The sequence below is a fragment of the Podarcis cretensis genome, assembly GCF_951804945.1.
Source record: "Podarcis cretensis genome assembly, chromosome: 8".
Classification (NCBI taxonomy): Eukaryota; Metazoa; Chordata; class Lepidosauria; order Squamata; family Lacertidae; genus Podarcis; species Podarcis cretensis.
In genome coordinates, this window is record NC_137177.1 from 79,421,774 (window position 1) to 79,445,732 (window position 23,959).

The 23,959-nt window shown below is 48.4% G+C and overlaps 1 protein-coding gene across 8 annotated transcripts in view; it reads left to right on the plus strand.

Moving 5' to 3' along the window:
- The first annotated feature begins 18,703 nt into the window (after nucleotides 1-18,703).
- The window catches only part of ARHGEF10L (Rho guanine nucleotide exchange factor 10 like), a 142,095-nt gene continuing 136,839 nt past the window's right edge, over nucleotides 18,704-23,959 (plus strand). For 2 of the 8 annotated variants that reach the window (XM_079986772.1, XM_079986776.1), the window contains exon 1: nucleotides 18,705-18,995. The gene's annotated coding sequence lies outside the window, so the exon portion shown is untranslated. Of the gene's footprint in view, nucleotides 18,996-23,959 lie in introns of all 8 variants that reach the window. The other 6 variants (XM_079986777.1, XM_079986778.1, XM_079986780.1 and 3 more) reach the window with 4 other exon arrangements.

Sequence of the window (23,959 nt, forward strand, 5' to 3'; positions counted from 1 at the left end):
TTAGAAGCCGATTGGGCCGGATCCAGCCCCTGGGCGTTAGTTTGCCTAGTTGACCCCTTCCAAATTTGCAATTCTACGAGTCTGTGGTTCTTGTTCTCGGCCAATAGGACCAGTGGGGAATTCTAGAGTTCTCCTCAAGGATTTGGTCCCCTAGTGTCTCTTTGAAGGGAAACGATGGGAAAAGTCAAAGGAAAACCAAGGCAGGCTTTGCTGCCAGAAGTGACAAACTTTCCAGGCACGACGGAGTGCTTCTCTCCCCCATCTTTGAGGACTTGGACGGCAAGCGGGCCTTAAAATTGCTTCCCATTGAGGACGTCCGGAGGAAACCTTTGGCTAAAAGGAAAACAATGACTTCCTCCTCATCTGCTTATTAGAGGAAACAGACCGCAGGGAAACCCACACAGCCGTAATCTGAAGCACAGAGCAAAATGCAACACAAGGAAGAACTTTGGGGAAGGGCTTAGGGGTTGGAGCAGTTGCTTGGCATTCAGAAGGTCCTGGTTTCAATAGGAGAGACTCTTTCCACCCCCATCCCAAAATCCTGGAGGGCCTCTGATGGCCGGTGTAGCTAAGCCTGAGCTAGATGGACCAATGTTCGGATTGAGAACCTAGTATTGTCTGCACTGACTGGCAGCAGCTCTCTAGGGTCTCAGGCAGGGGACGTTCCTAGCCCTACGTGGAGATGCTGCCATTGGGGATTGAACCCGGGGCCTTCTGCATGCCAAGCACCTTCTATACTATGGACCTGCATCCTGTTTGCTAAACCCCAAGTAACATTCTAGTCTTCATAAGCCTTATTCCATGTCGGACCATTGGCCCTGCCTAGCTCTGTATGGCATACACTGACTGGCAGCAACGGCTCTCCAGGGATCCAGGCAGCTGTCTTTCCCTGCCCTACCTAGGACACAGAATCATAGAATGGTGGGTTCAAGAGGGACCCCCAAAGGGCATCGAGTCCAGCCCCCAGCAATGCTGGAATCACAGTTAGGTAAAGGGACCCCTGACCAATAGGTCCAGTCGTGACTGACTCTGGGGTTGCGGTGCTCATCTCGCTTTATTGGCCAAGGGAGCTAGCGTACAGCTTCCGGGTCATGTGGCCAGCATGACTAAGCCGCTTCTGGTGAACCAGAGCAGCGCATTGAAACGTTTACCTTCCCGCCGGAGCAGTACCTATTTATCTACTTGCACTGGTGTGCTTTCGAACTGCTAGGTTGGCAGGAGCAGGGACCGAGCAATGGGAGCTCACCCTGTTGCGGGGATTCGAACCGCCGACCTTCTGATCGGCAAGTCCCAGGCTCTGTGGTTTAACCCACAGCACCACCCACGTCCCTTAACCACAGTTAACCACGTGCAATTTGTGACATTCTGTATGCAAAGCAGATGCTCCACCTCTGAGCTGTCCTTCTGGGAACCTGACCTGAGTCCCGCCCAGCTGACTCAGTTTGCATTCTGCCTCACCTGAGCTCCAGATGTAGGAGGGAGCGGCAAAGACAGGATCCAGACAGGGAAATTGCAAAGGACCACAAACAGGTAAGGCTCCCTGCTGAATTTCAGGGGTCTCTGCTCTAAACTGAGCATCTCTCTCTCTCTCTGTCTATAGCAATTTATTTCTTGTAGTTTTTTCCACCACTCTGAACTCAGAGCAGGTTTGGATACGCTTTTGTCTCAGGCCTGAGTTGGGAAGCTGCCTTGTGTGGAGTCAAGCACCCGGCAGCTTTCTGCTACCTGGAGGTGCTGCTAGGAATCGAACCCGGCACCTTCTGCTTGCAAATCGGCTCTGCCACTTAGCTGCTCTTGAAGGCTCTTAAAACCTGGCTGACTGAGGCCCGGAGCTGTTGGCTCAGTGACAGAAGAGAAAGGAGCATGCCTGAGCATGTGCAGAGTGCTTTTTGTTCAGCCACCAAGGAGCAACCATTGGCAGCTCATGATAACCCTAGGATTCGGACAAAGGGGGTCTGTAAAATGTGCCCTGGATTGGCTCTGTTCCAGGGGAACAGCGGGAAACAATAGAATAGAATAGAATAGAATAGTTTGGATGGTTGTGTCTCACACTGTCAACCTAGCCCAGTGGTGCCCACTCTGACTGGCAGCCGCGGTCTTCTAGTTTCGGGCCTTCTGCATGCCAGGTACATGTTCTGCCATTGACCTGTTTCCTGAAAAGACAGGTCCATGGGAAGCTCCCTTACACTGACTCAGACTCTTGAACCATCTAACCTAGTATTGCCTGCACTGACTGGCAGCAGCTCTAAAGGGTTTCTGCCCAGAGACCTTCACAGCCCAATGTGGAGATGCTGCCGGCAAGTGAGCAAGCTGAGCAGGTGCTCTGCCACTGAGCTATGCCCCACATCTCATGCAAGAACCAATAAATATCCATGCATGTTTATGGGGCATCCCCAGGCAGGCCACATGCAGCTCAGTACAATTTAGGGATCAGGGGTGATGAGCCCAGACCCAGGGCTGGACAGGAGACCCCCGGACCTCTTTATCCAGCCCCTGGAACTCTCTCTAGTCACACCACTTCTTGCCTGATGACTGGAAGTGAGGTCCAGCACCCTCTGTATGACCTCAGGACCCCTGCTTTGCTTAGTAAAGGTAAAGGGACCCCTGACCAATAGGTCCAGTCGTGACCGACTCTGGGGTTGCGGCGCTCATCTCGCTTTATTAGCCAAGGGAGCCGGCGTACAGCTTCCGGGTCATGTGGCCAGCATGACTAAGCCGCTTCTGGCGAACCAGAGCAGCACACGGAAACGCCGTTTACCTTCCCGCCGGAGTGTACCTATTTATCTACTTGCACTTTGACATGCTTTCGAGCTGCTAGGTGGGCAGGAGCAGGGACCGAACAACAGGAACTCACCCCGTCGCAGGGATTCGAACCGCTGACCTTCTGATCGGCAAGTCCTAGTAATAATAATAATAATAATAATAATTTATTATTTATACCCCGCCCATCTGGCTGGGCCTCCCCAGCCACTCTGGGCGGCTTCCATAGAAACCAAAAATACAGTAAAATATCACACGTTAAAAACTTCCCTGAACAGGGCTGCCTTAAGATGTCTTCTGAATGTCAGGTAGTTGTTTATCGCTTTGACATCTGCTGGAAGGGCGTTCCACAGGGCGGGCGCCACTACCGAGAAGGCCCTTCTGCCTGGTTCCCTGTAGCTTTGCTTCTCGCAATGAGGGAACCGCCAGAAGGCCCTCGGCGCTGGACCTCAGCATCCGGGCAGAAGGATGGGGGTGGAGACGCTCCTTCAGGTATACTGGACCGAGGCCATTTAGGGCTTTAAAGGTCAGCAGCAACACTTTGAATTGTGCTCGGAAACGTACTGGGAGCCAATGTAGGTCTTTCAAGACCAGTGTTATATGGTCTTGGCGGCCACTCCCAGTCACCAGTCTAGCTGCTGCATTCTGGATTAATTGTAGTTTCCGAGTCACCTTCAAAGGTAGCCCCACGTAGAGTGCATTGCAGTAGTCCAAGCGGGAGATAACCAGACCATGCACCACTCTGGCGAGACAGTCCGCAGGCAGATAGGGTCTCAGCCTACGTACCAGATGGAGCTGGTAAACAGCTGCCCTGGACACAGAATTGACCTGTGCCTCCATGGACAGCTGTGAGTCCAAAATGACTCCCAGGCTGCGCACCTGGTCCTTCAAGGGCACAGTTGCCCTATTCAGGACCAGGGAATCCTCCACACCTGCCCGCCTCCTGTTCCCGCAAAACAGTACTTCTGTCTTGTAAGGATTCAACCTCAATCTGTTAGCCGCCATCCATCCTAGGCTCTGTGGTTTAACCCACAGCACCACCCGCGCCCCTGCTTTGCTTACGTCTTGTTTATTTCTGTATTTATCACATTTATAGCCTGCCTAGCTCCTTCAAGGAGCTCAAGACCGCATTCATGGTTCTCTGCCCCCACAACAACAACCCTGCAGCATAGGTTAGGCTAAGAGAAGCACAACAACTGGTCCCGACAGCATATCTTCCAATATTTCTTCATTGAAAACAGGGACATCCTGTTCCATAATAATAATAATAATAATAATAATAATAATAATAGGTAAAAGGTAAAAGGTAAAGGACCCCTAGATGGTTAAGTCCAGTCAAAGGCGACTATGGGCTTGCGGTGCTCAGCTCGCTTTCAGGCCAAGGGAGCTGGCATTTGTCCACAGACAGCTTTCTGGGTCATGTGGCCAGCAGGACTAAACTGCTTCTGGCGCAGTGGGACACCGTGATGGAAGTCAGAGCACACGGAAACACCATTTACCTTCCCGCCGCAGCAGTACCTATTTATCTACTTGTACTAGTGTGCTTTCAAACTGCTCGGTTGGCAGGAGCTGGGACAGAGCAACGGGAGCTCACCCCGTCGCGGGGATTCGAACCACTGACCTTCTGATCGGCAAGCCCAGGACACTCAGTGGTTTAGACCACAGTGCCACCTGCATCCCATAATAATAATAAGACCTGGTGAACAGAGCACAACAGAGGTTATATTTTCTGAGAATCCTCCAGAAAAACAATCTCTCAAAGGACCTGTTGATGGCATTTTGCCATTGCACTGTTGAGAGTGTATTAACTTACGGTATGTGTGTGTGGTTTGGGAGCTGCACGGTCAGGGGAAAAACAATGCTGTCCAGGGTTGTAAAGACTGCGGAGAGAATAATTGGGTGCACTCTTCTCACCTTGGATCAAATCTATGCTTCCAGGTGTCATAAGAAAGCTGCAGAGATAGTGCAGGATAGTGCGCACCCCGGAAATGATCTCTTTCAGCTTCTGCCTTTTGGAAGAAGGTACAGGATTATAAAGACTAGGACTAGCTGCCTGAGAAACAGTTTCTACCCAAATGCGATTTTGGTTTTAGACGCAGTGTAAGGAGTCTTTATGAGAGTATATTGTATTTAAAATATTTAAAATATATTGTATTTAAAATAGCCGCCCAGAGTGGCTTGGGGGACCCAGCCAGATGGGTGGGGTACAAATAATAAATAATAATAATAATAATAATTATTATTATTATTATTATTAGATATCAGAGTTTTTAGGGCGCTAACCAGGTTGGGATAGCTGGGATAGCAGGCTTGTTGGGTTTTGAATGTTTTATGTAGATTTTTCAATTTTGTTGTTCTGTATGGGACAATGACAATAAAGATTATTGTATCGTATCGTAATAATAGTAATAGAAATAATATTAACAATACAGTGGTGCCGCGCAAGACGAAAAGAATCCGTTCCGCGAGTCTCTTCGTCTAGCGGTTTTTTCGTCTTGCGAAGCAAGCTCATTAGCGGCTTAGCGGATTAGCGCTATTAGCGGCTTTTAGCGGCTTAGCGGATAAGCAGATAAGCGGCTTAGCGGCTTAGAAAAAGGGGGGGGAAGGGAAAAAAAGTCGGAAAAACTCGCAAGACATTCTCGTCTTGCGAAGCAAGCCCATAGGGAAATTCGTCTTGCGAAGCACCTCCAAAACGGAAAACCCTTTCGTCTAGTGGGTTTTTTGTCTTGCGAGGCATTCGTCTTGTGGGGCACCACTGTAATACTCTGCACATCTTACTGTGTTACGCCATCCACTCTGGGCAGCTTCCTACATAACAGAACATTAAACATTAAAAAAAAACCTCTATACAAAGCTGCCTTCAGATGTCTTCTAAAGGTTGTACAGTTACATATTTCTTCGGCTCGGGTGTGTGACATAATTCCATACCCTCCAACATTTCTCCAATGAAAATAGGGATGTCCTAAGGAAAAGCGGGACATTCCAGGACTAAATCAGAAACCAGGATGGCTTCTGTAAATCCAGGACTGTCCCTTGAAAACAAGGACACTTGTGAGGGTCTGGCAAGATGACCCCCAGCGAGCGACATCATGGCTGAGGGGGAGATTTGAAATCAGGTCTCTCCCAGGCCCTTGCCCCTCTCCTTGGTTCTCTGCAGATCAAGCAGCTTTTAAAGCCATAGGTGCCTGACTCAATTCGCAGGCAATTGCGGGGAGAGGAGAATGTTTGCCACTCCAGGTTTCCCAGCCTCTCCCAGAATTATTATTTTTTCCAGCATGCCTCTGCTTTTCTCATTTCTCCTGGACGCTCCCGATTTTCAAATGCCCAGTTCGCGAGGGAAGGGCTTCTGTTATTGTCTACAAAACAATGCAGGAAATGAATGTCTGTGGGGCGTTGGTTTTTGGAAAGGGTGTGGTGTTGTGGCTTGGGGAAAAAGAGCACAGGGATCCTTCTAGGGACAGAGGTGGATTTAGGGGAGAGTGACCTGGGCGTGGAGCCTCAGGGGCACCGCAACTATGATGGAGAATAGAAGGCGAGAGGCAGGGTGTTTGAATTTTGGCGTTGCCCAGGGCGCCACTGAAATTTGAGACCCCAAGGTCATGGGAGAAGTTTTCCTCACTCTCTCGTATCGCTAGAACTTGTAGCTGAAGCTGAAAGTTGGACGATTCGGGACAGAGGAAAGGAAAACTTTCTCTATGCAGCATGAAGTCAGACTGTGGAACTCTCTCCCACTGGAGGCAGTGATGGCCAGCAACAGCGGAGGATCTGCTATGAAACTAACGGAGCTTCAGGGGCCCTAATCCTGGAAGGGCCCCAGAAGCTTAAAAAGTTTGGGTCTAGTTGACCCCATTTGAGCTGCGCGACTCAAATCAGTTGATTTTATTTTATTTTATTTTATTTATTATTATTTTATTGGTTATATCTACAACAATCAAAAAGCAATGACAAACCTAGACAGCATCTTAAAAAGCAGAGACATCACCTTGCCAACAAAGGTCCGTATAGTAAAAGCTATGGTTTCCCCAGTAGTGATGTATGGAAGTGAGAGCTGGACCATAAAGAAGACTGATCGCTGAAGAATTGATGGTTTTGAATTCTGGTGCTGGAGGAGACTCTTGAGAGTCTCATGGACTGCAAGAAGATCAAACCGATCCATTCTGAAGGAAGTCAGCCGTGAGTGCTCACTGGAAGGACAGATCCTGAAGCTGAGGCTCCAATACTTTGGCCACCTCATGAGAAGAGAAGACTCCCTGGAAAAGACCCTGATGCTCGGAAAGATGGAGGGCACAAGGAGAAGGGGACGACAGAGGACGAGATGGTTGGACAGTGTTCTCGAAGCTACCAGCATGAGTTTGACCAAACTGCGGGAGGCAGTGGAAGACAGGAGTGCCTGGCGTGCTCTGGTCCATCGGGTCACAAAGAGTCGGACACGACTAAATGACTAAACAACAACACAACAATCGAAAAATCTGAGAGTCAGTGGCACAGATGTTGTAAAGTTTTGGTGATCTATCGTGGAACAATTCCAATGAATAAGATAACAGGGGTTACCCAGACCTCGTGGCTGGTTGAGAAGGGGCCCCCATAACAGTTTGGGCCCCCGAAATGTTGGTGTGCTACTGGCCAGCAGCTTGGATGGCTTTAAAGGAGGATTAGACCTTGGGACTTATCTATATGAGTAAAAAACCCCATTTCGAATGCATTATAAACATGCAACACCAGATGGCGATGGAGAGCAAGAAAATTTTTATGCGATTTTTACATAGCGTTTTTTTTTTCCCTTTTGTTATAACGATTTAATTTCTGACTTATTTATAGCGGTTTCCTCCCCTGCATGTAGATCCACCCCAATTCATGGAGCAGAGGGCTGTGTATTGTTACTAGACAGGACGGTGGTTCTTCTCTGCCTCCACACTTGGAAGCGGCAATGCTTCTGTATGCCTGTTGCTGGAAACTGCAGGAGGGGAGAGTTGGCCTTGTGTTCGAATCCTGCTTGCTAGTTTTCCACAGGTGATTGTTCAGCCACTGTGAGAACACGACGCGGGTCTAGGTGGGCATTGGCCTGATCGGGCAAGCAGTCTCTTCTTATGGGCTCATATTCTTATGTGCAATTGTTTTGGAGCAGAAAGGGTGCCTTTCCTTGCATCAGTAGCCGGACTTCACAATTCTATGATCCTAGGATTTCATTTCATTTTGTTGTTTAATTTCCCTTTCAAATCTTTTCTGATGAAACGCAGCATCGAAGGATTTGAAATACGCAAGCAAACAGCGGGCTACTGCTTTACTGACCGGGCCGACAAAAGCCTTGCATCACCCAAGCCCTAATTCAGAGTTGGAAGAGGTTCCTAGGGGCCATCTAGTCCAACCCCCTTCAATGAAGGAATCATTATGCAAAGGCTGTTCCCATCTATCTCTGCATTGTAAGGAGCATGTTCATGGGCTTGTAAATAGGCAATTTTTCCTGTGGTGGCTGAGAATCGTTCCCCAGGCAAGGAAATCTATAATCCTTTTTCTTTTTTTATTTATTTTAGCTTGCAGTCGATTAATGTGATCTATACGTGATCTTCTAGGATATTCCTTTTTTCATTTCTTGTTGAAGCCTTAATAATAATAATAATAATAATAATAATAATAATAATAATAAAAATAAAATAATAATTCTGGACTTATTTGCAAACTTGCAGTCGTTGCTACATGAGAGACACCATTATTTTTGTGCGTTCCTGATAGCAGGCCCTCTCCTTTGAATCTTATGTCGCCGTGACATTTTGGTTAAAGCAATAAGCTGGCTTGCTCATCAGTTCAAGAACCTTGGCTTTCCTTTTAAACAAAGCAGAACGCAGAGTTTCTCAACCTCATGTTCTCAATAACTGCTGAAATCTCTGGCGCAGACGTGTGAGGACCAGAGTTTGACTTTTGATCCATCCGGCTCAGTATTTCCTACTCCAACCGGCAGCAGCCATGAAGGATCTCAGGTAAGATGTCTTTCCCAGCCCTATGTGTTGACAATGGGGATTGAAAATAGAACCTCCTGTATGCTAAGCAGAAAACAAATAAAAATCCTAGTCCTCATGGTTCTGGAATAAAAAGGGCTGATTTAAACAGAAACATACGAAGTTGCATTGTAACAAGTCAGGGGGCTATGTAATGTCTGCACTGACTGGCAGCAGCTCCCATGGGTTCCAGGCAGGGAACATGCCCTGGAGATAGATGCTTGAGACTGAACCTGCAGCCTTCTGCATGTATATTATTATTATTATTATTATTATTATTATTATTACGTGCCCATCTGGCTGGGTTTCCCCAGCCACTCAGAATATTAAAAACACAATAAAACATCAAACATTAAAAACTTCCCTAAACAGGGTTGCCTTCAGATGTCTTCTAAAAGTCAGAGAGTTGTTTATTTCCTTGACATCTGGTGGAAGGGCGTTCTGCAGGTCGGGCGCCACTACCGAGAAGACCTTATGCTTGGTTTCCTGTAACCTCACTTTTCACAATGGGGGAACTGCCAGAAGGCCTTCGACGCTGGACCTCAGAGTCCAGGCGTAACGATGGGGGTGGAGACGCTCCTTCAGGTATGCAGGGCCAAAATCATTTAGGGCGTTAAAGGTCAGCACCGACACATTGAATAGTGCTCAGAAATGTACCTCTGAGCTATGGCTCTTCCATAGAGCTCTCCTATGTGCACATTTCCTTGATATTCTCATTGATTTCAACAGTAACAATTTATTTTGTTTTTCTTGGCACCTATTTTGGATTTTCATTTTGGGGGGTAGTGGGCTGGTGGAAACGAGACACACAAGGGAACCTCGGCTGCATGGAAAATAGCCGGGAGCCCTGACTTGACGGAAAAAGGTTGCACAAAGCGAGTTCAACAAAAGTTCCTTTTAAATGCCGAAACCAACCAGCTGGCTATAACCAGGCATGTTGTTGCGTAAGGTCTCGGTGGGATCCGGACGGGGCTGTCGATCTGGCTTGCCCGGTTCGTCTTCCCAGCTTCTGATGGCAAAACAGCTTATGATTGTTGACAGTCGAGGATTGAGGAAGATTTAAGTGCCAGATTTTAGTGGGGATGTCCTTGTCATTTGGGGTAGGGCAGGGGAGACCAAAGGTGTGTCCTCTGATCTCTCGTCCTGAGTCAGCATCTTGTAGCTCAATACTGCCTGCACTGGCTGGCAGCAACAGCTCTCTAGGGTCCCCCCCACCCAGCCTTGCCTGTAAATGTTGCTGGGGATTAAACCTTATGGATGTAAAACAGGCGCTCTACCGGAGAAGAATGGCAGATCAAGTTGATGGATTATGCCGAAACGGCTAAAATGACCCAAAGAGTCAGAAATCAGGAAGACCAAAATTTTAATAAGGAATGGGGAAAATTTATAACTTATCTTAAAAACCACTGTAAACAGTTAAAATCGTTAGCAGGATTGGAATAACACTTGTAGCTTAATGGTGAATTTTGGATACAGCGGAGAGGTAAAAGATCTGGATTATTATAAAAGATGCAGGAGGAAGTGATTAACAATAGGACCCATAAAGTGGCGGAGGGAAGTCCAGGAGATTCTTTGGAATCTTGTTTCTATGTTGTATGTTGGATAAAAGGTAAAGGTAAAGGTACCCCTGCCCGTACGGGCCAGTCTTGACAGACTCTGGGGTTGTGCGCCCATCTCACTTAAGAGGCCAGGGGCCAGCGCTGTCCGGAGACACTTCCGGGTCACGTGGCCAGCGTGACATCGCTGCTCTGGCGAGCCAGAGCCGCACACGGAAACGCCGTTTACCTTCCCGCTGGTAAGCGGTCCCTATTTATCTACTTGCACCCGGAGGTGCTTTCGAACTGCTAGGTTGGCAGGCGCTGGGACCGAGCAGCGGGAGCGCACCCCGCCGCAGGGATTCGAACCGCCGACCTTTCGATCGGCAAGTCCTAGGCGCTGAGGCTTTAACCCACAGCGCCACCTGCGTCCTGTATGTTGGATATGTGACTGTAAAACCAAATATCTAATTATCTATATCTCTATCTATCTATCATCTATCTATCATCTATCTATCATCTATCTATCTATCTATCTATCTATCTATCTATCTATCTATCTATCATCTATCTATCTATCTATCATCTATCTATCTATCTATCTATCTATCTATCTATCTATCTATCATCATCATCATCACCTTTAAAGCTGCTCTACTATGGAGCTAGGAATGTGGGTGGCACTGTGGGTTAAACCACAGAGCCTAGGACTTGCCGATCAGAAGGTCGGTGGTTCGAATCCCCGCGACGGGGTGAGCTCCCGTTGTTCGGTCCCAGTTCCTGCCAACCTAACAGTTCAAAAGCACATCAAAGTGCAAGTAGATAAATGGGCACCACTGCGGTGGGAAAGGTAAACGACGTTTCCTTGCGCTGCTCTGGTTTCGCCAGAAGCGGCTTAGTCATGCTGGCCACATGACCCAGAAGCTGTCTGCGGACAAATGCCGGCTCCCTCGGCCTAAAAGCGAGATGAGCGCCGCAACCCCAGAGTCATCTGCGACTGAACTTAACTGTCAGGGGTCCTTTACCTTTAGAACTGTAGAGCTGGAATGGGAACACAATAAGCCCAGTCCTGTGCAATGTAGGAATCGCAGCTCAATAATCCCTAGCAGACAGGCAGATTGCGGCTAGGGCTGGCACGGGCCCCAGGAGAGACCAAGAGCTGAAAAAACTCGCTGCACCAGGCAAACCCTCGCTGCCACTGGCGGGCACAGGGCACAGAGGGTTCACAGGGCCTCACTGCACTGTCTGCCCTCCCACCCACGTGGGGGGGGGCTCAGCCAGCCGAGGTGGCACTTGGTGAGGGGGCCAGGGGCACGGGGGCAAGGCTGGGCTCTGGGTTCCAGATACCCCCGGCGGCAGGCAGGGTGGGGATCCCTGTGTGTGGGGTGTGTGTGTGTCTGGTTCGTGCCCTCCCGAACCCATGCCCATGGGGCTACCCCTGGCTCTCTCTACGCTACGTCCCTGCAGACAGACGTCCAAGCTCTGCTTGAAAACTGCAATAAACAAAAATCTGCCCTTATTCCCTTATGGGGAACACAAGAGCACTTATAGAGTCCTTTGTCGGTTCTCCATCGGTCGGAGAAAAGAACAGAGGCCAACCAGAGAATATTGAGAGGCAAAGCAGCTCGTAAGCTTGATCTTTATTGAACTGTAGCAACAGGGTGCTCCCCTCACACGCAGGAAAGGAGGAGGACCCTGAACCAAGGTGTGCCCACCTTTATATAGACATTTTAAAATGCCCACCCTGGAGTCCAAGACCACCCCCAGAAGCATCATACATACATCACAGAAGGGGTGTAGCTCAAGACCCCCCCCCCCGATACATCATACCTACATCACAGAAAGGGTGGTCTACAACAGAAATCTGAGTGCATTGTTTATCTCCTGTCTGGCAGGTTACCTGTTAATGGTTACTTGATTGGATACCCTGGGGAGCCTGGCCAGTCTTTTGTAATGATAAATACTTAGTACCCTATTCCTACACAGACATACCCTTAAGACAGGATTTGTGAAGGAAAAGACAATGGGGAGGCTTTTCCATTTTCCTTCGACCTTGCAGAGAAAACATTCGGTCAGTTTGGGAGTCAAAATGGTTTCAGGGCTGTTTTCCTGTGCTGCTTCAGAAATGTGGTTTATATATTTATGTATGTGTTTACTTGGTACATTTATGCACATTTATTATACATCTAAGACCTTATTTTTTTTATTTAAAAAACCTCCAACAAAGGAGAGGCCACCACCTCCCGAGGTTGTCCGTTCTACTGTCAAACTGCTCTTGCCATCAGAAAGTTTAGCCGGAATATCCGTCCTTGTGATTTGAATCCATTGTGTTATGTACTGAGCTGAATTCTAGAACAATAGGATCCAGAATGCAGCAGTCTGATTGGTCTGCCAGAGCCACCCAATCCTGCTCCAGGTGCAAGTGTATCAGCGACCTGATTGGCCTGCAGGAGCAGCCAATCAGGCTCCTGGATGAAGTGAATCAGGAACCTGATTGGCCTACAGGAGCAGCCCAGAATTAGCCAATCACGCGGGGCCCGTTGTGTATGTATATATAGCTAGATGTTTTGGGGAAAATTTAATTCTTTGCTACTATGAGCTGAATAAAGAGCATGAAATTCACACTCAACTCCGAGTATATTTCACATTGGTTCGGGTCCAACTTACTGACTGGGAGCATCTCTTCAGCACTTCAGGCACAGAGTCTCTCCCAGCCCTGCCTGGAGATGCTGCCATTGGGGATTGGAAACAGAAACTTCTGAATCCAAAGCAAGTATTCTGCCCCCCTTCTCTGTGCTTATGATTGATTGATTGATTGATTCTCTGCCCATCTTGCTGGGTTTCCCCAGCCACTCTGGGCGGCTCCCAACAGAATATTAAAAACACGATAAAACATCAAACATTAAAAACTTCCCTAAACAGGGTTGCCTTCAGATGTCTTCTAAAAGTCAGAGAGTTGTTTATTTCCTTGACACCTGGTGGGAGATCATTCCACAGGGCGGGTGCCACTACCGAGAAGGCCCTCTGCCTGGTTCCCTGTAACTTCCCTTCTCACAGTGAGGGAAGCGCCAGAAGGCCCTCGGCGCAATTGAACGATGGGGGTGGAGATGCTCCTTCAGGTATACTGGGCCGAGGCCGTTTAGGGCTTTAAAGGTCAGCACCAACACTTTGAATTGTGCTCGGAAACATACTGGGAGTCAATGTAGGTCTTTCAATGTAGGTGTTATATGGTCTTGGCGGCTACTCCCAGTCACCAGTCTAGCTGCTGCATTCTGGATTAGTTGCAGTTTCCGGGTCACCTTCAAAGGTAGCCCCACGTAGAGGATTGCAGTAGTCCAAGTGGGAGATAACCAGAGCATGCACCACTCTGGCGAGACAGTCTGCGGGCAGGTAGGGTCTCAGCTTGCGTACCAGATGGAGCTGGTAAACAGCCGCCCTGGACACAGAATTGACCTGCGCCTCCGTGGACAGCTGTGAGTCCAAAATGACTCCCAGGCTGTTCACCTGCTCCTTCAGGGGCACAGTTACCCCATTCAGGACCAGGGAGTCTCCCACACCAGCCCACCCCCTGTCCCCCAAGAACAGTACTTCTGTCTTGTCAGGATTCAGCCTCAATCCATTAGCCGCCATCCATTCTCCAACCGCCTCTAGACACTATGGTTATCACCTAAAGCAGCCTTTCTCAACCTTGGGTCCCCAGATGTTGTTGAACTACAACTCCCATCATCCCTAGCTAGCAAGGCCAGAGTTCAGGGATGATGGGAGTTGTAGTCCAACAACAACTGGGGACCCACAGGTTGAGAACCACTGACCTAAAGGAAGCGTGCCAATTCTCCTCAACTTCATTCTGTCTTATTTCATTTCTTTTGCCTCAGAAAGTGGTGGACTCTCCTTCTTTGGAGGTTTTTAAGGAGAGGCTGGATGGCTGTCTGCCATGGATGCTGTAGTTGCAATTCCTGCATTTCAGGGTGTTGGACTGGATGACCTTTGGTGTCCCTTCCAACTCTACAATCCTATGATTCTGTACTGCCTCCCCTCCTCCCTTCCACCCCTGCCTTGCCACTCCAACAGTCTCAGTTGCTTAACACAGACTTCCAGCAAGCGTAATCCACCTATTGGGTTGCTCAGGTCGGGCTACCTGATCAAGGAAGTGCCTCAAATCCCCATTGATCTCTCCCTTGACGGATTTTTACTTTTTTTAAAAAAAAAGCAAATTAAAAATCTATATCACAGCTCTTTTTGCAGCTAATACCAAGAACGCATTGTGGCATTTTAAGAAATAAAACCCAGATAATCTTAGCACACCTGCTTTTAAAGATGAAATGACAGGTTTGGGAAGGAGACAGTCACTACGTGTCAGAAAGGAGCTTAAGACTTGGCTGGGTGTTGCTGGTGGATAAGGGAAGAAGGGATTGGAAAGAGAGAGAGAAAGAGAGAGAAATGGGGAAGGCTGTTCTTACCCACGAGATTTCTCTCTCTAAGAAGGTACCTAAAGTGCTTCCACCTAAAATGGGGCAGAGGCCAAGTTGCCTAGCATAGATATATTTGATATATTTGATCCAGATATACCGTATTTTTCGCTCTATAGGACGCAACTGACCATAGGACGCACCTTGTTTTAGAGGGGGAGAAGAAGGGGGAAAAATTATCCCCCTCTCTGCACAGCGCCCCTTCAGCAAAGTGGCAGGAGAAACGGAGCCCCTTCCATTTCTCCTCCGGCTTGGCTGAAGGGGCGCTGCGCAGCTCTCCCTCTCTGCTGAAGCCAGGCGGCTATCCCTGAAGCCTTCAGAGCGCAGCGCGAGTTCCCGCTGCGCTCCGCAGGCTTCTGGTTCCTTTTGCTGAAGCCAGGAGAGCGAGAGGGGTCGGTGCGCACCAACCCCTCTTGCTCTCCAGGCTTCAGCGAAAGCAACGCAAAGCCTCCAGAGCGTGGAGGGAGCTCTCCCTCTGTGCTTCGGAGGCTTCGCGTTGCTATCGTTGAAGCCAAGGAGCCTGCATTCGCTCCATAGGATGCACACCCATTTCCCCTTAATTTTTGGAGGGGGGAAAGGGCGTCCTATAGAGCGAAAAATACGGTATTTTTGATGGTGCCTTGTATGCCTCCTTCCAGCAACTCCTGCCGCCAAGCTGCTGCCAAACGCATTGCTCTGCTTTCCTTTGGACCCAGTGGCATAGATACAGTAGCAGCTCTGGTGCCCAGGGCGGCACCTGCTGCCTCTCCTTCGGCTGTAGGGTAGCTGAGGAGGAGGTGGCGGGCAGACACAAGCCCAACACTGCTGTTTTGGGCAGCATGGAGCCTGCAGGCACCTGAGCCATTGCTCACATGAGAGACATGTGGCTCATGCGTGTTGCAGGCCAGGTAAGTGCTGCAGTGTGGCACCCAGTACCCCCCCAGCTAAGGCCAAAAAAAGAGGTAAAGGTAAAGGACCCCTGGACAATTACGTCCATTCAAAGGTGACTATGGGGTTGCAGCGCTCATCTCGCTTTCGGGTCGAGGAAGCCGGCGTTTGGCCACAGACAGCTTTCTGGGTCATGTGTCCAGCAGGACTAAACTGCTTCTGGTGCAATGGGACACCATGACGGAAGCCAGAGTGCATGCAAACGCCATTTACCTTCCCGCCAGAGTGGTACCTATTTATCTACTTGCACTGGTGTGCTTTCGAACTGCTGGGTTGGCAGGAGTTGGGACAGAGCAATGGGAGCTCACTCTGTCGAGGGGATTCTAACCGCCGACCTTCTGATCGGCAAGCCTGAGAGGCTCAGTGGTTTAGACCACAGTGCCACCCACATACCTCACCCCAGCTACACCTCTGTTTGGACCCCATCAAAAAGGCCAAGAACATGGTCTTGCTATCTGGGCACCCAAGCACCTCCTTGCACACCATCTAGGCTTGCCCCCTGGGGAGGTTGCTTGTGTGCTCTTTGACTACAGCCCCGGAGGCGCGCTCCAATGTTTCTTGAGACAGAGGTACGCCAACAGTACATTTCTTGAGTTTTTGCATATTGCAAAAGAGGAAAGCCATTGCGCAATCATACCGATCAATTTTGCATTGATTTATGCCATAAGATTTATTCCCCGCTTAATTGTAACAGGAAACCTCAAAGCGGTTTACAAAGAGAACGGAACGATAAAGTTATCAATAAAAACAGTGAAGGGAAAACGAACGCAACTTCCTTTTTCTCAGTTTGGTAGGGTTTTATTGAATACATAGAAAATTTACATTTGTCTCTTCCACAAGCCTCTCGGGGAATTGGGATAAGTAACGTTGAAGTGGTTGAGAATTTTTCTTGACATAATATAAAACTTTTGGCTCTCGGTGCTCCTTGTTTCAGTCATAAGTTTATATTTCTGTATATCTTGCAAGTTTGGTGTGTTACACACTCCTCATTTCTTATGGTGGTACGCTCTGCTTAACTACAGTGGTACCTTGGTACTCAAACAACTTGGAACCCAAATACTGCAAACCCGGAAGTAAGTGTTCCGGTTTGCGAACTTGTTTTGGAAGCCGAACGTGCTCCGTTTTGAGTGTTACACTTCCATTTTGAGTGTTATGCTGAGGTCTGTCTGTTTTTGCTATTTATTTTGTGTTTTTGTGGCTTTTTTTTTGTTTTTGTGACTGTGTGGAACCCAGTTCAGCTACTGATTGATTGATTGCATGCCTGCAGTACATTGTTTATTGCTTTCATTTGATGGATCAATGGTCTCATTGGATAGTAAAATTCATGTTAAATTGCTGTTTTAGGGGTTGTTTTTAAAAGTCTGGAATGGACTAATCCATTTCGCATTACTTTCTATGGGGAAGTGTGCCTTGGTTTTGGAACACTTTGGTTTTGGAACGGACTTCCGGAATGGATTAAGTTTGAGAACCAAGATACCACTGTATTTTTATCTTATCACAAATATCTGGAAAATCAGCTTTATCATTTCTCCTTGTGAAAATGACATCTCACACCAGCTTTGGTTTGGCTGGGTTTTTGTGTGTTAGTCTCACGAACTGCTATTCTGTTAGTTGGATTGTATGGCTAAAATTCAATAAAAATACGGTACTTTTAAAATTATTTAAAATAATAAAAAATAACAACAATAAAAAGGAATATTTGAAACATATGTGGTTGTACGGTAAGTTGTTTCAAACTATTTGAAAATGGTTGTAGCCCACTCAGGTACCTTAGGGCTAAGAGCAGGTAATTAATAATAACAGTAGCAATAATAATATTCTTGTGTTTTTCCTAATATATGCATTTTCAAACACAATTTCACCTCGTATCCACATTTTGGTATGCAACACACTCGCTTTTTGTGTGTGTGCAAAGCAATTATTCCAAACAAAGCAATTATTCCAAACCTTTTTCGTGCTATTTTCCCTAATTCATGTATTTTTGCACACTTTTCACCCCAGTGCTTTAGATGCATTTGTAGGCCAGAGTACTGCATTGTAAAATTCAGAGGCTTGTGGATTTTCAAGGGTGTATTGAAAGGTTTTGCAGGGTTTTTTTTTTTTACAGTGTTTGCAGTGAAAACCCCACGTTTTTTCAGCGCCCCACAAAACCAGTAATTGATACATCACACATGGGGTTCGTACTTAACTTTAACATTTCTCTGATGAAAATAGGGATGTCTTGTATAATAATAATAATAATAATAATAATAATAATAATAATAATAATAGTAATAATAATAATACACTTCCCATCGGACTGAGTTTCCCCAGCCACTCTGAGTGGCTTCCAAAATACATAAAAACAGAACAAAACATTAAACATTAAAAAAACTTCGCCATTTTTCTTTTCATTCTTATTTATTTATGATTACTTTGTCAAAATAAAGAAGAAGAAAACAAATACAATACAACAAACACAAACACAAGCACAAGCACAAACAAAAAAACCCTTCCCTATCCAGGGCTGCCTTCAGATTTCTTCTAAAGCTTGTCTAGTTATTGATCTCCTTGTCTCGGGCCCCCCATATAACTCCAGTATTTCTCCAGTGAAAATAGGGACGTCCTAAGGAAAAGCGGGATATTCTGGGATCAAATCAGAAACCGGGACGGCTCCTGTAAATCTGGGACTGTCCCTGAAAAATTCAGGACACTTGGAGAGTCTATGGCCTGCAAAATTCAGGGTCCCCTCCCAACCAGTGCCAAACTGTTGTTTCACAGCCTTTTGCGGTCGCTGGGCTTTCTTTGAGGAAAGAGAGAGTGAGAGAAAGTGGGGAAGAGAGCGGTGGCTTGTGCAGAGACCTTCCACCTCTGTCCTCTGACGTGAGGCTTCTGTGGTCCAGCCTCCCTCTCCTCCTGAATATTCATGGCCGGAGAACCTCTACGGAGCCTGGAGAGAGGCGGAGAGGCCCACGGCTGCTATAGGGGGGAGCCTCAGAGCTCTGGGATCAGCTGGTAGCTCTCGGCTGCTCCTAGTGACCGAGAGAGGGGGCGGCTGGAGGCAGCTCCCTCCCTGCCTCTCTCTCTGTGTGCAGTCTGGACCGAGTACCACATCGGTCACAATTCGGACAAGGCCTAAGATCTCCTTACCAGCAATGGACGGAAGGCCAGGCAGCGGCGAGGAGGCTTAGCCAGACACATCCATGCACCCTCTGAGCATGGATTGGCGGTGGAGAGAGGAAGGCGCTGGGCTCCCAAGCCACACCGTGGGGCTGCTGCCACAGACTGCTTCTTTGTAACATCGCAACAAAGAGCAGCGAGAGCTGCGGGGGGTAAGTGGACTGACCCCCCTCTTTGACCTTTCCAGACTCCTTTCTGGGAAGGCCACTGGGACGCTGGATCCGGCCGGCAATATGGACCGAGACCAGGTGGTTCCTTTCTCTCCCCCCCAAAAAAACAAACCTCCCCAAATTGCCTTCTCTCTCTCCTCCCCATTCCAAGATTTTTAAGATGGGACCATAAAAGAGGGTGTCTGCACGTGGCAGAACGGCCCCCCCAAAATGCCCTCGCATTTGGTGCATAAAAGCAAGGCTAGAATATTTTTTTTAAAAAAAGCCGTTTCGGAAAATTACCCTCGCCTCCTGCCACTTGCGGAAAGGTTAAGCCCCACGCCACCATATAATGCACCCCCTGCAAGGCCAATGGGACGTTGGTGACCTTTGCGAGGTCAGCAGAATTGACAGGCGCTTGACGGAGACTCGGTTTATATATAACCCTGCTGGGGTGCATGTAAATCAATCTGTCTTGGGATGGGGGAGAGAGAGAAAGCGAGGAAGGGGAGTGTGTGCAGAGATGAACGTGAAATTTTTTTTTTTGCATTTCTGGATGTGTTTTTGGGGGGGCACGGGTGTGCGCTTTGGGGACAGAGGGGAGTTCTGCGGGCGAGTTTCAGGGGAGGGGGGAATTCAGGGGATGGGGGAATTCACGGCCAGGCGGTATGCCTGAACACCCCGTGGGGGGCGGATACTTGGGCGCAGTGCTCCCTTCCCAGGAAAAGTGGCAATGAAGCCCCAGAGCGAGAGATAGACCTTTAAAGGGACAATGAATAAGTGAGGAAGGAACAGGGTTGTTCTGGGGCAGCAAGAAACGATGGCATAGATTGCGGAAATTTGAATTCATACCAAACGTTTAAGGGATGTTTAAAGCACATGGCTCCACCTCCCAAAATAATTCCGGGAACTGTAGTTTACCCCTCACAGAGTTGAAATTCCCAGAACCCTTAAGAAACTAAAGGACCTGTAGTTTAATCACACGAAGCTACAACATGAGAGTGGTCCATGGCACCTCTGCTTACAAAATCTGCTTGAAATTATTGGGTTGGTGGTGACTAACAGATTGATTAAACCTTATGGGGACTTAAGTCACACCGTCAGACGAGTAATGCGTTACCCTTATTTGACAGACCTGTATATACGCACCTATGGGTGCAGAGGGCAAATGAATGAATGAAATAAAGTGTAAACAAGAGGGTAAAATGGCAAAGGAATGCGAAGAGGACCATTCAAGTAGAGCTCAAATGTGCGCAGATTAAGTGTCTGGGAAAAAGTTGGAACCTCAACGGCAGAGCATCTGCTAGGAGTGCAGAAGGCCCTGGTTCAACGGCACCTCTGCATAGGGCTGGGAGTGTCCCCTGCCTGGAAACTCAGAGGTTCATTGCTGCCAGTCAGTGCAAACAGTACTGAGCTCGATGACTCAACAGTAGGCAGCTTGGCACCGCTGAGTAAATTGACACCTGTTGTGGGGGCAGGGATCCTTGGTCTCCGTTTCTGGTCTCCGTTTCTGGCTGAAGCAAACAGAACAAAGCTTTCGTATTAGTTCAGGATGAGTAAAAGAAAGTCCTTCTTCATGCAGCCCAGAGTTAGACTGTGGAACTCCCTCCCACTGGATGCAAGGATGGCTCCCAAATTGGATGGCTTTGAAAGAGGTTTGGACAAATTCAAAGAGGAGAGGACTGTCAATGATTACTAGCCGGGATGGCCAAGCTCTGCTTCCACGGTTGTGAATACCAGTTGCTGGAAACTGCGGGGTGTGGGGAGACAGCTCTTGCGTTCGAATCCTGCTTGCGTGTTTCCCATTGGGGCACCTGGTTTGACCACTGTAAGAACAGGGTGCTGGACAAGGTGGGCCACTGGCCTGATCTGGCGAGATCTTATGTTAAAAAACACCCTGAAAATCTGAAATCGACAGTCTCCCACACCTCATTCCAGCTGTTCTGAACTTTAGTTTCTACTTTCCCAACTCTTCCTCTCTCTTAAAAGGATTGCGTTGATTTCCACATAGATCTAGCATTAAAGGGTCTTGGGAAATGGGGTCCTGTGGTCGTGCTTTAGACTGGAGAGGAGAAGATTTCGGGGAAACACAACCTTCGCCTCCTGATCTCTGAAGGGCAGAAGTTGCAGTAGACTTTTGGTCCCTGTTGCTCCAACGAAGCAGGAACTTGAGCCAGCAGGTGCAAATTTCAGGGGAAGTGGCTTTTGGTTAAGCATTAAGAGAAACTTTTCTTAAGAATCGTTTGGTAGTGGAAGACACTCGCTTGGAAGATGAGGAGCTCTCCTTGGTTTTGGAGATATATATTTTTAATAGCAGGTGTTGGACCAGTGGCAGATTGTGGGGTGGAAAGCAGCAGTAGGCAGATCAGAGGCAGTGACTGGCATCCTGGTTTTGTCTGCCATCCTCCTGCTGAGTTCTTCAAGGGCAACCCTGAGACTGAAGAGGAGCAAGATAGCAGAAAGGGCCATCGCCCCAGGACTGGATGTAAGTAAGGAGGCAGGCAGACAGGGGTTGGCCGAGACTCGGGGTGCAGGGCACAGTGCCCTATTCACCTTCATGGACCACCCAGGGACGCGGGTGGCGCTGTGGTCTAAACCACTGAGCCTCTTGGGCTTGCCGATTGGAAGGTTGGCAGTTCAAATCCCCACGACAGAGTGAGCTCCCATTGCTCTGTCCCAGCTCCTGCCAACATAGCAGTTTGAAAGCACGCCAGTGCAAGTAGATAAATAGGTACCACTGCGGCTGGCCACACGTCCCGGAAAACTGTCTGTGGACAAACACTGGCTCCCTTGGCCTGAAAGCAAGATGAGCGCCACAACCCCAGAGTCGCCTTTGACTGGGGCTAGTCACACTTCTCTGAAGTCTCTCAGCCGCACTCACCTCACAGAGTGTTTGTTGTGGGGAGGAAGGGAAAGGAGATTGTTAGCCGCTCTGAGAGTCCTTAAGGGGAGTGAAAGGCGAGATATCAAGTCCAAACTCTTCTTCTACAACTTCTTAACCGTCTAGGGGCCCTTTAAAGGTAAAGGTAAAGGGACCCCTGACCATTAGGTCCAGTTGTGGCCAACTCTGGGGTTGCAGCGCTCATCTCGCTTTATCGGCCGAGGGAGCCGGCATACAGCTTCTGGGTCATGTGGCCAGCATGACAAAGCCACTTCTGGCGAACCAGAGCAGCGCATGGAAACGCCGTTTACCTTCCCGCCGGAGTGGTACCTATTTATCTGCTTGCACTTTGACGTGCTTTCGAACTGCTAGTTGGCAGGAGCAGGGACCGAGCAACGGGAGCTCACCCCATTGTGGGGATTTGAACCGCCAACCTTCTGATTGGCAAGTCCTAGGCTCTGTGGTTTAACCCACTGTGCCACCCGTGTCCCTCCAGGGGCCCTTTACTTTTTAAAAAACCTTTTAATGGACTGAACAGACGTATTTTCAAGACGCTGTATTAGAGATCCTGCAGAAGACTAGATGACCACTAGGGCCCCTTGCAACCCAACGGTTCTAAGATTCCACAGGGGGTGGCCACACCTCATGGGTAAGGCCCCTGTTTTTTGTGTGAGGAAGGTCCCCAGACCCTCTAAGTGTCCCTATTTTCCAGGGACATAAGTGTCCTATTTTGTAGCTGCTTGATCTGCAGGTGAAACAAAGTGTGTGACAAGTGCCTAGGAGAGACCAGGGTTCAAATCTACCTCTCAGTCCTGCTGTCGTTTGCTGGGCGTCATCTTGGCAGACCCGCCAAGTGTCCTTGTTTTCAAGGGACAGTCCCGGATTTACAGAAGCTGTCCCGGTTTCCGATTTGACCCCGAAATGTCCTGCTTTTCCTTAAAACGTCCCTGTTTCCATTGGAGAAAGTTGGAGGCTATGGAGTTATGCAAACCCCTAGCCAAGGAGATAAGCACAACCTTTAGAAGACATCTGAAGGCAGGGAAGTTTAATGTTTCATTGTGTTTTTAATATGTGTTGGAAGCCGCCCGGAGTGGCTGGGGTAACCAGTGAAATGGGCGGGGTATAAATCATGAAATTACCATGATTATCATTATGGAACACAACATCCCTATTTTTGTCGGAGAAATGCTGGAGAGTATGGATCCCTGTTTCAAAGTTGGAAGACTCAGAGAAAAAGTTCTTCTTTGCACAGAGTTAATCTCTGGAACTCCCTGCCACAGGACGCAGGATTGCTTTGAAAGAGGGCTGGGCAAATTCAGAGAGGAGAGGGCTATTGATAGCTACTAGCCCAGGATGGCTGGAGGCAGCAATGCTTCTGAATACTAGTTGCTGGAAACTGCAGGAGGGGCAGAGGGTTCTTGCACCCGTGTCCCATTTGTGGGTCTCTGCTTGCGGCATCTGCTTGGCTACTGTGAAAAGAGGGTGTTGGACTTGATGGGCCACTGGCCTGATCCATCAGGCTTTTCTTATGCTCGGAATGTACCTAATGGATGGCAAAACCCATTTTATGGAGGTACCGCCTTTGAAATGTTTGTGTGTATGTGTGTGTATATATTTAAGGTAAAGGGACCCTTGACTGTTAGGTCCAGTCGTGACCGACTCTGGGGTTGCGGCGCTCATCTCGCTTTCTTGGCCGAGGGAGCTGGCGTACAGCTTCCGGGTCATGTGGCCAGCAGGACTAAGCCGCTTCTGGCGAACCAGAGCAGCGCACGGAAACGCCGTTTACCTTCCCGCTGGAGTGGTACCTATTTATCTACTTGCACTTTGACATGCTTTCGAACTGGCAGGAGCAGGGACCGAGCAACGGGAGCTCACCCCGTTGCGGGGATTCGAACCGCCGACCTTCTGATCGGCAAGTCCTAGGCTCTATGGTTTAACCCACAGCGCCACCTGGGTCCCGTATATATATTTACATACATACATATAAATAGCAGCAGTGGGAACCGTGTAGAGGAAGAGGAAGATGGGGCTTCTGAGGACAGCCATCTGCAAAGGGCACAGATCTGTCGGCCCCAGGAGACAGTGC